At 51.5% G+C, this 12343-nt stretch overlaps 1 long non-coding RNA gene across 1 annotated transcript; it reads left to right on the top strand.

The window, feature by feature from the left end:
• Positions 1-1258: 1258 nt before the first annotated feature.
• Positions 1259-7279, top strand: LOC149743766 (uncharacterized). The gene is made up of 4 exons (XR_016391797.1): positions 1259-1366; positions 1877-1967; positions 5821-6020; positions 6492-7279. It is a non-coding gene; the product is annotated as an uncharacterized LOC149743766 (long non-coding RNA).
• The last annotated feature ends 5064 nt before the right edge of the window (positions 7280-12343 follow it).

A 12343-nucleotide genomic window follows, 5' to 3' on the forward strand; every position in this document is an offset into this window, starting at 1 on the left:
TTGGCTTGCTTCATTGGAGTGTTTTCTCTCTCCTGGGACTGACATTGTGTGTTCTGTATCAGGCATGTGACATGTAGAAGTTTCAGAACCCAGAATCATATAGATCAGTAAAAATCTATATATTTTTGTTTAAAATCTATTTAAAATCACACTGGGCATAATTCATATATTCCAAAAGTAGTTTGACCCTCTGCTCATGAGATTCTTTTTATGGTATGTCGAAGCAAATTTGGACTTCCATCCCCAATAAACTTTGAGGTTGGAGGACACAAAAGCTTTTGCTCAGACCTAAATTCTGTCTGAAAAAAAAAGGGTAACTATTATAAGCCCTTTCTAACCTCTCCAGGAGCAGAAATGATTTACAGCTATGGCATTGAACCATAATTTCTTGATCTCGTTTGAGAAGAGTTCAGTAAGAAACAGTGTCTTGAGTTTTGTTCGTTGGTTCCCTGTTTTCTTGTCTTGCGTGCCAACAATCCACTGTAATACGTGAGTGAGTATGGCAGCAGGCCGAGTGTTCCCTGGAGCTCATTAAATGAACGTGTTTTCCTAAAATGACTTTTGTCTCCTTGTTTTCAGCCCCTCTTCTTTCCTCTGTCCTTTACTATAACCAGGGCTCAGCAAAAGCTGACTGGCTTTGTGCAGACCCTACTTAGGGTAGTCTTTTCTTCATTATTTTATTCACGGCCCCTCCATTTCATTGTTTGCCTTCTCGAAATGTGTTGAAATCTTTCTGTGGTTGATGACTTCCACAATGTCTTGGCTCTTATTGGTTGATTAATTTGGGTATTTCTACAGTTTTATTTAAACCTGGTTTCAGGAGGACCAGAAAGTAAATATATTTCCTAGTCTGCCATCTTGAGCTGAAAATCCCTGTGGATTTTAGCATCCAATGTTCCCATGGGTAAAAAACCCAACCTTGGCATTAATAGATGTACACTCAAGATTTCAGCTTTTCTTGAGCAATCACTAAGGATTTAATATGCGGTCACTTCTAATGGGAAAATAGTAACTATCTCATGGCGTTGATTTGAGGATTAACTTAGATAATGGACAAGAAAATGCTTGGTAAGGTTTTAAAATCTATAAAAAATGTTTTTTGTTATTATTTGATTTGTTGCTATTTCAACTTTAGCTGACAGTTGTTTGTGACCTTGCTTATGTGAGAAAATGCCTTCTGGTTTATTGTTTTGAAAGCCAGATTATATTTTTCAATAGCTCAATGGAAATGGCATCATTTGTGAAGTTGAAGGGTGAAGGCATAAATGTTTCTTGACATTTGAATCAACTATTGGTCTTCTGGGGCTTGTCCTTATTCTCCTGCAGTCTCTAATCAACATGGCATCCAGAGAGATCCTGTTAAAACGTAAGTCAGATCATGTCACTCCAGGCTCTTCAGTGGCTTCTTCACAGGAAAAGCAAAGTCCTCAAAGTGCCTCCACAGCCCTAGAAATCTGGGCCTCTGTTTCCTCTCTGACTGTTTCCTTCTCCTCTCCACTTTGCTCCCTCTGTTTTCCACACACTGACATCCTTTCTGCTCCTTGGATACTCCAAGCCCACTCTTGCCTCATTGCCTTTCCATCTGACTGTTCCCTCTGCTTGTACTATTCACTTCCCAGATATGCACCTTGCTCCCTCTCACAACCTTAGGTTCCCTCTTAAATTTTATCTTCCCCAGAAAGCCCTCAGTGATCACTTAGTTTCAGATCGCAGCCTCCTCCTACCAGCTAACAATCTCCATCCCCCTTCCCCGCTTGCTGTTTTTCTCCAGCACTTACCTGATATACTAGTTATTCTACCCATTTATTCAATTTTTATTTACGTATTTACACTTACGATTTTATATTTGCTTCTTTACTTTTGTCTCTCCCCTCAGCTCGAGAGAGGCTATATTCATCTGTGTTAATCACTGCTGTGTTTCCTGAACATGCCTAGAAAACATACTGAAGAAGGGTGCCTGAAATTTGGTAAGGGAGCCATCAATTTTCTTGGCTGAATGAAGAAATATGCTCATAAATTAATGAACAAATCTCTGGGGTTTCTGAATTAAGGACTAATGGGAAGAGGAAGGCAAATGGTTGGGACAGGGTACTGCAAGAAGGAGTATTTGGAGTACTCTGATAGCTCTCCTAATAGATAACATTTTGTTCATTTAAATAGTTTTAACGAGAGAGCTGGGAACTCGGGACACACAGCATCGAGGTTTTATAATGCATTCTGTAGAGTTCTTTTCGAGTGTGTTCAAATATCATTGAAAATATATGCATGCATATAAACCTCTGTTACTTTATTTAGTGCTTTACAAGAGCCCCTCAAGGAAGGGGTAGTAGCAACTATCAGTATCCTTCCTTTATGATGAGCTTAATTTATTCAAAATTACATGCTAATTTATTTGTAACTGTGAAACTAGACTTAGTTATTTAGTAGACCCTCCCTAGAAACCTATGACGTTAATAAAACCAACAAAACTGTGTTCAGGTTCCAGTGATACACACATTACAGACTCAATTATGTGTCATCCATTTTAATGAAGGGAAGAAGTGATTTAACAAACACAGAGCAAACAAACAGAATATGAAGGTTTGTCCTCCATTAATATTAGTAATGGATAAAGTGGGCTCCAACGCCTTCAAGGTAGCTTGAGACCCATCATCTCTGTGTCATGGGAAGGGGGATGCTCGGCCAGGATGTCTTTCTGTGTCACTGAGAAAAATTTCCATAATATATAACGATACTTACTGAAACGGATATGGGGCATTTGGGTAATTAGGAATCCGTTAGCATATTTTTCCGGAAGCCTTGACTACGAAACGAGGATAGTAGATTTGGACACTTGCAGCCATGCAGAAGTTGTTTGGGTATTCATCTTTATGCCGAATGAAGTAAGCTTATTTCATCTCTGCAGCTTCCCATATACCATTTTCCCACCTCTGTTTTGTGTTTGGAAAGACTTTTAGAAATTAAAACTCAAGTTAAAAAGTGAGTGACGGGCTTCCCTGGTGGCTCAGTGGTTGAGAGTCCGCCTGCCGATGCAGGGGACGCGGGTTCGCGCTCCGGTCCGGGAAGATCCCACATGCCGCGGAGCGGCTAGGCCCGTGAGCCATGGCCGCTGAGCCTGCGCTCCGCAACGGGAGAGGCCACAGCAGTGAGAGGCCCGTGTACTGCAAAAAAAAAAAAAAAGAGAAAAAGAAAGAAAAGAAAAGAGAGTGAGTGACAACTTAAATGATATATGGAATATTTTGCTGACTTAGAAGAGCATGCAGAATTAAATATGACCCAGTTGAAATGTTAATTTTATTTTAATGTGTATATTGGGGTGGAGTCTTAAAGGTGCCAGAAAACAAGCATTCACCCATCCTGTTTGGAACTGCAGCACACAGGCACCTTCAGTTACCAGTTCTGTTCATTCCACAGAATCATCTTGGGAAAACATACTGTTTTTTATGTACCTGGTGTATATCTTAACCAGTTTGAAGAATTTCCCAAATACCTGTTAATATGTAGTTCTCCGATTCCAATCTTGCCACGTTCTGTACCAGTGACACAGCACATAGGAGTTTTATTTCTCTTCCTTTCTCTGGGTTGTTGAGAACCCAACGAAAGAACAATGGAATGGCATCAAAGAGATCAGGGTTCTTGACTCAGATTTACCATAAAATAATAGTGTCCTCTTGGGAAAATTATAGTTGTTCTAGGCCCCTTTCCTTTTCTTTACTTTGACAGAGCTGCACTAGATGACCCCAAGTAACACTGTGCTCTTTGCAGTAGTAGCTTAGACGTTATTGGTTTTCTGAAACAAATGAAGACAGTGACACAGGAAACTGTGCAACATCTCTGTAACGATGTTTTCTTAGAGTTGCCTCCATTTTTCAGATGATAAGATGGCTGAGCACAGAAGTAGGTGTTTTGACCAGAGGTTCCAGAGTAGATGGAACTGAACCACAAGTTTCCTTCATTCCTGAAGCTCACTTAGCCAAAACATAGGCTTCTGAATATTAAGCTGTAAAGCATATTATCAGTGTGCTTTAAAAGAAGCGGTTCTTCTAGGATTTCTATTTAATAGCAGGCGGTTTTGAAATTCTTAGAAGATCATCGAATCTTGTGAGATTTACAGCTCTATTTTCCTGTCAAGCAAGTTGTATCAGTGCCAGACAATCATCTGAGCTTCTGGATGCTTCTCTGAACCTCTTGAATTTTTCTTCTTGCTATATGAAATTCATGCCAGATAAGCCTTTTTGTAGAGAGCGTGTACAGACTTGTCTATTTTCATATAAGAAAGCGATGCAGTGAGCCAGGTCGGGGGTTAAGCCCTCATTCTCAGAGTGGTATTGAGCTCCTGGTGAAATGTAATCCTCATTTCCTCAGAATAGAAAAGCAGTTATCTCACGTTTTTAATGCCATTAACTCTTTATACATTTATGTATAATACATATATTTATTGTACCTACGAGGTGTGCTCTCTTTGGGAAGTACAAAGCTATTTGAGACGTAAGTTGTTCATTTTTTTGTTTTCCCACAAATACTGTGACCCTTTGAGCAGGAAGGTCTGTGTTTTACTAACATCTAGAACAAGCAGCTAACACGGTGTCTAAGATGTAGTCAATAAATATGAAATAGGTAAATGAACACATTTTTTAAGGAAGGGCCAGGGCATGAACAAATAGAAAATTTTCATTTTCAGTCACAAAGCCACAACAGACATAAAAATGATACAGACAACAAGTGCTACGGTCATTCAAAGAAGGCATAGAATAGATACAACAAGGATCTCCCCTATGGCACAGGGAACTGTACTCAATATTTTGTAATAACTTATAAGGGAAAAGACTCTGAAAACGGAATCACTGCGCCGTACACCTGAAACGGACACGACATTGTAAATCAACTATATTTCAATTAAAAAACAAACAAACAGACAACAGCAACAACAAAAACCCAAAGAGGTCATAGAAGTTCTTATGAGATTCCCGAAGAGAAGAGAAGCCAAATGAGGACGGGAGAGGCGGCTTTTGAATCCGTTCAGAGGAGAAGTCACAGAGGAACTAGTCATTGATCTGAACTTGAGATTAAGATTAAGATGAATTAATCTGAATTAAGATTACAACACAGGGATATTACAGATGAAGGTAATCACATAAACTTACTATACTGAAACTTGCAGAGGTTATGAGTGTTGTTCAAGATCCCAAAGCAAGTGCATTGTGGAATCAGAATTTTAAGTGAGGCCTGATGAACTAAAAACAAACCAACACAGAAACAAGCCCTTCCTGTGACACCACGTTGCCTTTGAAGTCGTTTTTTTTGGTGGATTGGCAGAAACTGGTTCCAGTGTTTCTTGCAGGAATGACTGGCCATAGGACTGGGCGTCGTAGCTTCCTGCCAGGCGGCCGAAGGTCGCAGGCAGGTGGGTCACTGGGACACACGCGGAGGGGCTCCTGCCCGGCCCCCTGGCCGCTCAGTGCCCCTGCCCCAGAGCGGGGGTGGGGGCCTCAAAGCAGCCTTGTCTGAGTCCCCTGCCACTAGAGAGAGTATTGGCCCAACACTTGTAGAAAACGGGGACCTTGCTGGCAGTTCAGTGGAGGGACACAAATAAATCTTTGCCGACTTTCTGCTGAAGCTCACGAGGGTTCACTCCTAAGCCTCTTACAAGGCCAGCTGCCGAGGCTGCGAGAGATGAGTCAGGGCTCTCCCTCCATCACGGGGAGATCGCTGGTTAAAGCGCTCACGAGGGAGTGAACCGCGTGTCCGCACCGACACGCATGGGCAGACCTCGTCGATGCCTTCTGTCCGGGGTATGAAGCCCTCTCCTGCCTCTTCCAGGCTCTCTAGAAAGCATGTGCAGAGCCTCCCACTCCACCCTCGGACTCCGTGGGCCACAGCTGGAGGGACCAGCCAAGGAGCCGTGGCAGGAGGAGGCCAGAGGGCAGTGGGCCTCGGCCGGAGCCCGTCAGTCAGTCCCCATTCACACACCACCAGACGATCCTCTTGACCTGGGCAGTAGCCGCCAACCGACCGCTAAGGTGAGCCCGGCGCGCGCTTGGCTACCTGGCATGGCTGGGAACCCCAGGATCTCCTGGCAGAGGCGGGCATTCTCCTGGGCCGGGTCCGCGGGCGTCTGCGTGTGCAGGGCCTGAACCACCTTGGCCAGGACGATCTGGCACAGGTTGAAGAGGCCTGGGGCGTGGGAGGAAGGAGACGGGGGGCTGGCACCGTGTCCAGGCCACGCTTGCCAGCCGGGCAGACCGGAAGCCCCCTTCCCTTCCCTCGGTCCGGCCGCATCTGGGTTGGCCTCCCGGGACTTGATGAGCTTGTCCAGCAGCTCCTGAGGGACGGTGCTGCCCGTGCCCCACCAAGACTGGCAGCAGCGCCAGGGCCTCACAGGGCACGGCGCCCCCGGCCCCAGAGCCTTCCCTCTGGCTCTCATCACCGGCTGTCAGCAGACCTGCATGCAACGTGCTTTTCTTTTCTCTTGTCTTCTTTACGTCCCTCAGCCACGCAATGCGGTGAAGCCCTGACGCTCGCTGCCACGTCGGTACACCCTGAGAACACGATGCTCAGCGAGAGAAGTCATACACAGAAGGACACACAGGGCGTGACCCCACTGAGGAGAAACATCCAGAGCAGGTAGATCCACAGAGTCAGCGAGTGGGTTCCTGGTTGTCAGGGGCTGGCGAGGGGACGGAGTGATAGCTAAGGGCGTGAGGGACATTTTCGGGATGATGGAAATGGTCCAAAGCAGTAGTGACGTCTGTACGGCTCAGTAAACTGTCCCCACACGCCCCAGTGCAGCCTGTGAGAGCATCGCTCTCAGGATGAAGGGCTGACCACAGGAAGACCGAACGAGCAGTGGGTCCTGGGCCCAGACTCTCAGCTGGCGCCCCCCACGTGGGGAAGTCACTGGGACTTGCTGAGCCTCCACGGAGACTGGCAGCAGCCCCCGAGCTCACAGGGCACTGCACCCCCGGCCCCAGAGCCTTCCCTCTGGTTCTCATCACCGGCCGTCAGCAGACTTGCAGGCAACGTTCCTTTCTTTTCTTTTGTCTTTTTTAAAGGCAACTCTTGAGTACATGTATTTAACATGCAGGGAACCAGCCCTGACTCCTTGATCTGGGTCTTCCAGCCTCTAGAGCCTCGAGGACATCCATTTCCGTTATTTACGCGCCCAGTGCCTGGGGTTTGATGATGGAAGCTGACACCGAGGGCGTCACCACGTGTGGGGTGATGTCAGTGAAAGAATCCCGTGGCGAGGGCCTGCCTGAGGACCACGCATGCCCGGGCCCTCCCCGCCCCCTGCCTGCAGCCCTGCGCCTGGGAGCGGAGCTGGTGCATCGCATGCCCGACGTCGTGGAAGTTGGTCTCCCGCTCATCATGCCGCAGCAGGGAGGGCAGGTTGGGCGTAGGCTTGGTGAAGTTGGCCACCATGGCCGCGATGGCGATCTGGCAGCTCCCATCGTGCTGTAGGCAGGCCGAAGCAGGCCGCGTGCCCGGACTTCCCCACCCTGCGGAGGGACGTGGATGGGGCCCCGCTTCCACAGAGGAGCCCCGGCCCACGGCCGACAGGTTCCCCCACGCACGCACCGAGGATAGAGGTCAGGTAGAACTTGCCGATGGATGACCTTGCCCGAGGCCGCGTCCCAGACCGTTTAGAGCCTCACGTCTTCGTGACACATGCTGGTGCCCTCCTCCAGGTCGAAGGTCAGCCCCAGCAGCTCCTGGGAGATGCCCAGCAGCCCGCGTGTGACCGCCTGCATGGGGAAAGACTCATTGAGCAGGTACTGGCCCACGTGGTAGCGCGTCTCCTCCCCCTGGTTCACGTAGTAGCGCAGGTCCCAGGCGTTGATGGGGCCGTCAAAGTGCAGGCCCCGCCTCTGGCACTCGGCCTTCTTTAGCTCCAGGATCACGGCCGCTCCTGCTCCCCGAGGGGCTTCAGCTTCTGGGCCAGCTCACCTGCGGGCGGAGGGGAGAGGCTCGGCTACGTCCCTGGGGCGGCCCCCCAGCCACCCCCGACCCTGTGCCCCTCGAGGCAGAATGAAGGGTCTGGGAAGGTGACCCCCAAGGGCTGACACAGTGGGGTCTCAGGCAGTACCACATCCGGTCAAGGTCCGCCTGACCCCGTCCCCACTGGGACTCAGGGGGAGGCGGTGTTACCTAGGACAGTGGCCACCACCTGGCTGGTCTTGTCCGTGTTCATCTCCAGCACAGAGTCGGCATGGTGCGGAACCCCAGCAGGCGGGACTTCAGGGCCTGCAGCCTCACCAGCTCCCTGAGGATCACGCAGTTCTCCCGGAAGCCAGAGACGGAAGGCGCTGGGGACCGAGGGCCACGCCCTCCCCACGGGCCCCGGGCCAGGTCTCTGCAGGCGGGCAGGGCTCCCAGGCCACTGGCGGGCACAGCCAATCCCCCTCCCTCCTCCTCCTGGCCCGGATTTCTAGGCACTTTGGTGCTGTCCTAACACGTGGTCTTTATTAACACAGGTCCTTTTGGAAGCAGAAACGGCATGAACGTGATGGGCTCTAAGGCCAAGGGCAGGAAGAAATGCGGCCAGGCTCTCCAGGAGCCACCAAGGGGCCTCCCCGGGCTCAACAAGACAAACACGGCTGCCGTGCAGACAGTAGCTCAACCCCACGGCGCCCGAACACCCAGCCCCTGGACGGTGAGACACCTGTTGCTGCAGGTGGCCCGTGGCTCACTGATGAGGCCCGGCCCCAGGTGTACGCCACCTTCTCGGGGGCCACCTCTCCGGTCTGCAGCGGGGTTCTCCTGGGAGCCCCCCGTCACCACAGCACCAGCGTGGCCTGTCTGCAGCCCAAGAAGGTGGGGACACAAGACTGTCCCCCGTGCCCCCCGCATCCCCCGCGAGGCCGAGCGAGCACCAGTGGTGTCTGCGGGGAAGATGAAGGGCTCACGCACAGCCCGCATCTACAGAAGCACAGACTGCAGCCACATGCGCTATGGAACAAACACAAGTGTCCATGCAGGACCCGATGTCTGAATGTCAAGGCCATGCCCGGGCCACAGTGAGAAGGTGCATCCCCCATGCAAGCCACAGAGAGGGGATGGGGGGGTCCATCTGCGATTCTGAGCTCATCGGGCATCACCCCAGAGGGAGAGGGAGAGGGAGAGAGGTAGACAGACGTACAGAGGGAGAGAAAGAGAGAGGGAGGGAGAGACGTCTCTCCCTTCCCTGGGGGTTCTCTAGTGCAGCCAAGGCTGAAAACCACTGCATTTTGGGAGATGGGTCCTCGTGGAAGAGTTAAATAGTCGCTCATGGCATTATCGACACATACTAAAAAGGCCCCAAATCTTGGGGAGTCAGGGAGGGGAGTGTCGGCTGCCTCGTAAACGAGGAGAGATTGGGCATCAGAGGAGGTGCCTGTGCAGCCTGCGCCCAGGGCCCCGCAGACTTCATCTCCCAGCGGTGGTCCTGGGCTGGAAGTCAGCGGGGAGGTCAGGCTGTCCAAGCATCAACGTTGACTTCAGGGCTGATCTAAAAGGCGCCTGGGGTTTGTTGAAGCAGAAAAAAGAGAAAGCAGTAGGGAGAGGATGGGAGTGGGAGGGGGAGGGAGCCCCCCTCCTCAGCACTTCTACCGCTCTCCCTCTCTCTCTCTCTCTCTCTCCCTTTCTCCCTCTCTCCCTCTACCTCGCTGCCTCTCACTCTCCCTCTCCCTCCATCTCTCCCTCTCCCTCTCTCCCTCTCCCTCCATCTCTCCCTTTCTGGGAAAGAGTGAGGGAGATGGAGACATGGAGGGAGAGGGAGGAGAAGGAGAGAGGGAGGGAGAGAGGTGTAGAGGGAGAGAGGGAGAGACGTCTTCGCTCCCTCCCTCTATCCCTCTCTCCCTTTCCCCCCTCTCTCTCCCTCTCCCCCTCCCTCTCCTGCTCTCCCTCTCCCTCTTTCCCTCTCCCTCTCCCTCCACCTCCTTCCCTCTCTGGAGAGGGAAGGAGGTGTTGGGAGAGGGAGAGCGGAACAGGGAAACAGGGACAGGGAGAGAGGGAGGGAGAGGGAGGGAGGAAGAGACCTCTTTCCATCTCCCTCTCCCCCCCCTCCTCTCCATATCTCTCTCCCTCTCTTCCTCTCCCTCCCTCTCCCTCTCCCTCCATCTCCCCCTCTCCCTCTCTCCCTCTCCCTTGTCTCTGCCTCTCTATCTCTCCCTCTCTGGGAGGGAGTGAGGGAGATGGAGAGATGGAGGGAGCGGGAGAGTTGGAGGGAGGGAGAGGGTGAGAGGGAGGGAGGGAGAGAGGGATAGAGGGAGGGAGCGAGAGAGGGATAGAGGGAGGGAGGGAGAGGGATAGAGAGAGGGAGGGAGAGAGGGATAGAGGGAGGGAGCGAGAGGGATAGAGGGAGGGAGCTAGAGGGATGGAGGGAGGGAGAGAGGGATGGAGGGAGGGAGAGAGAGGGAGGGAGGGAGAGAGGGAGGGAGGGAGAGAGGGAGGGAGGGAGAGAGGGAGGGAGGGAGAGAGGGAGGGAGGGAGAGAGGGAGGGAGGGAGAGACGGTCTTTCGCTCCCTCCCTCTCTCCCTCTCTCTCTCCCTCTCTCCCTCTCACCCCTCTCTCTCCCTCTCCCCCCTCCCTCTCCTGCTCTCTCTCCCTGTCCCTCCACCTCCTTCCCTCTCCGGAGAGGGAAGGAGGTGGAGGGACAGGGAGAGGGAAAGAGGTAGAGGGAGAGCGTGCGGAACAGGGAAACAGGGACAGGGAGAGAGGAAGGAAGAGAAGGAGAGGGAAGAGGGACGGGGGAGGAGGGAAGAGGGAGGGGGGAGGAGGGAAGAGGGAGGGGGGAGGAGGGAGAGAGACGGGGGAGAGCGAGGAGGGGGAGGGGAGGGGGAGAGGGATGGGGGAGAGCAAGGGGGAGACGGAGGTGGAGAGGGAGTTGGGAGAGGGACGGGGAGGGGGGAGAGGGAGGGGGGAGGGAGAGAGGGAAAGAGAGAGACGCAGAGGAAAGAGGGAGAGGGAAGAGAGAGAGGGACAGAGGGAGAGGGAGAGAGGGAGGAGGAGAGGGACGAGAGGAAGCAGGGAGAAAAGAGAGAAAGAACACACCATCTACATTTCTGTCAAATGACACCGGGGATCCTTACACAACCAGGAGAAAATAAGACAGCGAGGCTCTTTCTCAGCTGGAACTGGAACTGCAGATGGGGCCAAACACCACCAGGGTGGCCACACATGTCCAGCTGCCGCCCCAGGCCCCTGAGTCTGGTCACCAGGTCTCTGAGTGTTTGCTCCAGGGACCTGGGGTTCACCCTGTCACCCTGGAGGTCGGGCCTAGACAGCATGGCCCCGGGCTGGACACATAGGGGGAAAAGCATCCCCACAGGCCAGCTTGTGCGAGCCGATTCAGCTGCCAGATTCTAGAGGCCCGGGATCACCCTGTGGCCCATGAAAGCCAGGAGCCAGGAGGGTCTTGCATCGGGATTCCTGTCCGTTGGACTGGAACGTTTATGTAAGGAGCCTTGGAAACAGTGGTAAGAAGACTGAATTCGAACGAGCTTTAGGATATTATGGACCACTCCGAAGTGTGTGGGTTGCTAAAAACCCTCCCGGCTTCACTCTTGTTGAAAATGAAGATCCCCGAGATGCAGCGGATGCTGTCTGAGAAGTAGACGGGAGAACACTCTGTGGCTGCCGAGTAAGAGTGGACCTGTCGAATGGGGAAGGGAGAAGTCGAAATCGTGGCCGCCTCCTTCTTGGGGTCGTCGCCCTCGAGATGATTATCGGAGGAGGAGTCCTCCCCCTCACCACAGATCTCCAAGACGGAGAAGCTTCTCCCGCAGCCGGAGCAGGTCCCTTTAGTAGATATAGGAGAAGAGAGAGATCACTGTCCCGGGAGAGAAATCGCAAGCCGTCCCGATCTTTCTCTAGGTCTCCTAGCCGATCCAGGTCAAATGAAAGGAAATAGCAGACCACTTTGCAAGAGGAGTGGTGCACAGGAAATACCTTCATTTGACAGGAGTATGTACAGAAAATTCAAGTTTCGTTTGAGACTTCCGAAGCTTGATGCACCTTTTAAATGTTTTAGCTGTTCCCGTTTGTTTGTCTCTTGGGACAGTGACACATAAAGGTGTCATTCTCTATGGTTTGAAATGGGTCATATGAGGCATGTAATATGAAGAATTGTTTCTTTACAATGTTCTCTTAAGCAGAATTGAATTTGCTTTGAATTTTTGGTCTTGCCTAGACTGATAATAAAACTCTAACTCCTGCCCACCTAAAGTGTGATGTTTATTATTATGGAAACAGCACTGGCAAACATTAAAAAGACTTTCTGTAGCTGGGATGTGGTATGCAGCTGTAGTCAAGCAAGCAGTCTTTAAAAGGTACTGTGAACACAAGCCAGCAGGTAGAAATGAAA

Source organism: Delphinapterus leucas, unplaced genomic scaffold (genome assembly GCF_059928025.1).
Source record: "Delphinapterus leucas isolate spDelLeu-1000000601 "Yukka" unplaced genomic scaffold, BTC_Dleu_Yukka2 spDelLeu_asBTCV2_sq85, whole genome shotgun sequence".
Taxonomy (NCBI): Eukaryota; Metazoa; Chordata; class Mammalia; order Artiodactyla; family Monodontidae; genus Delphinapterus; species Delphinapterus leucas.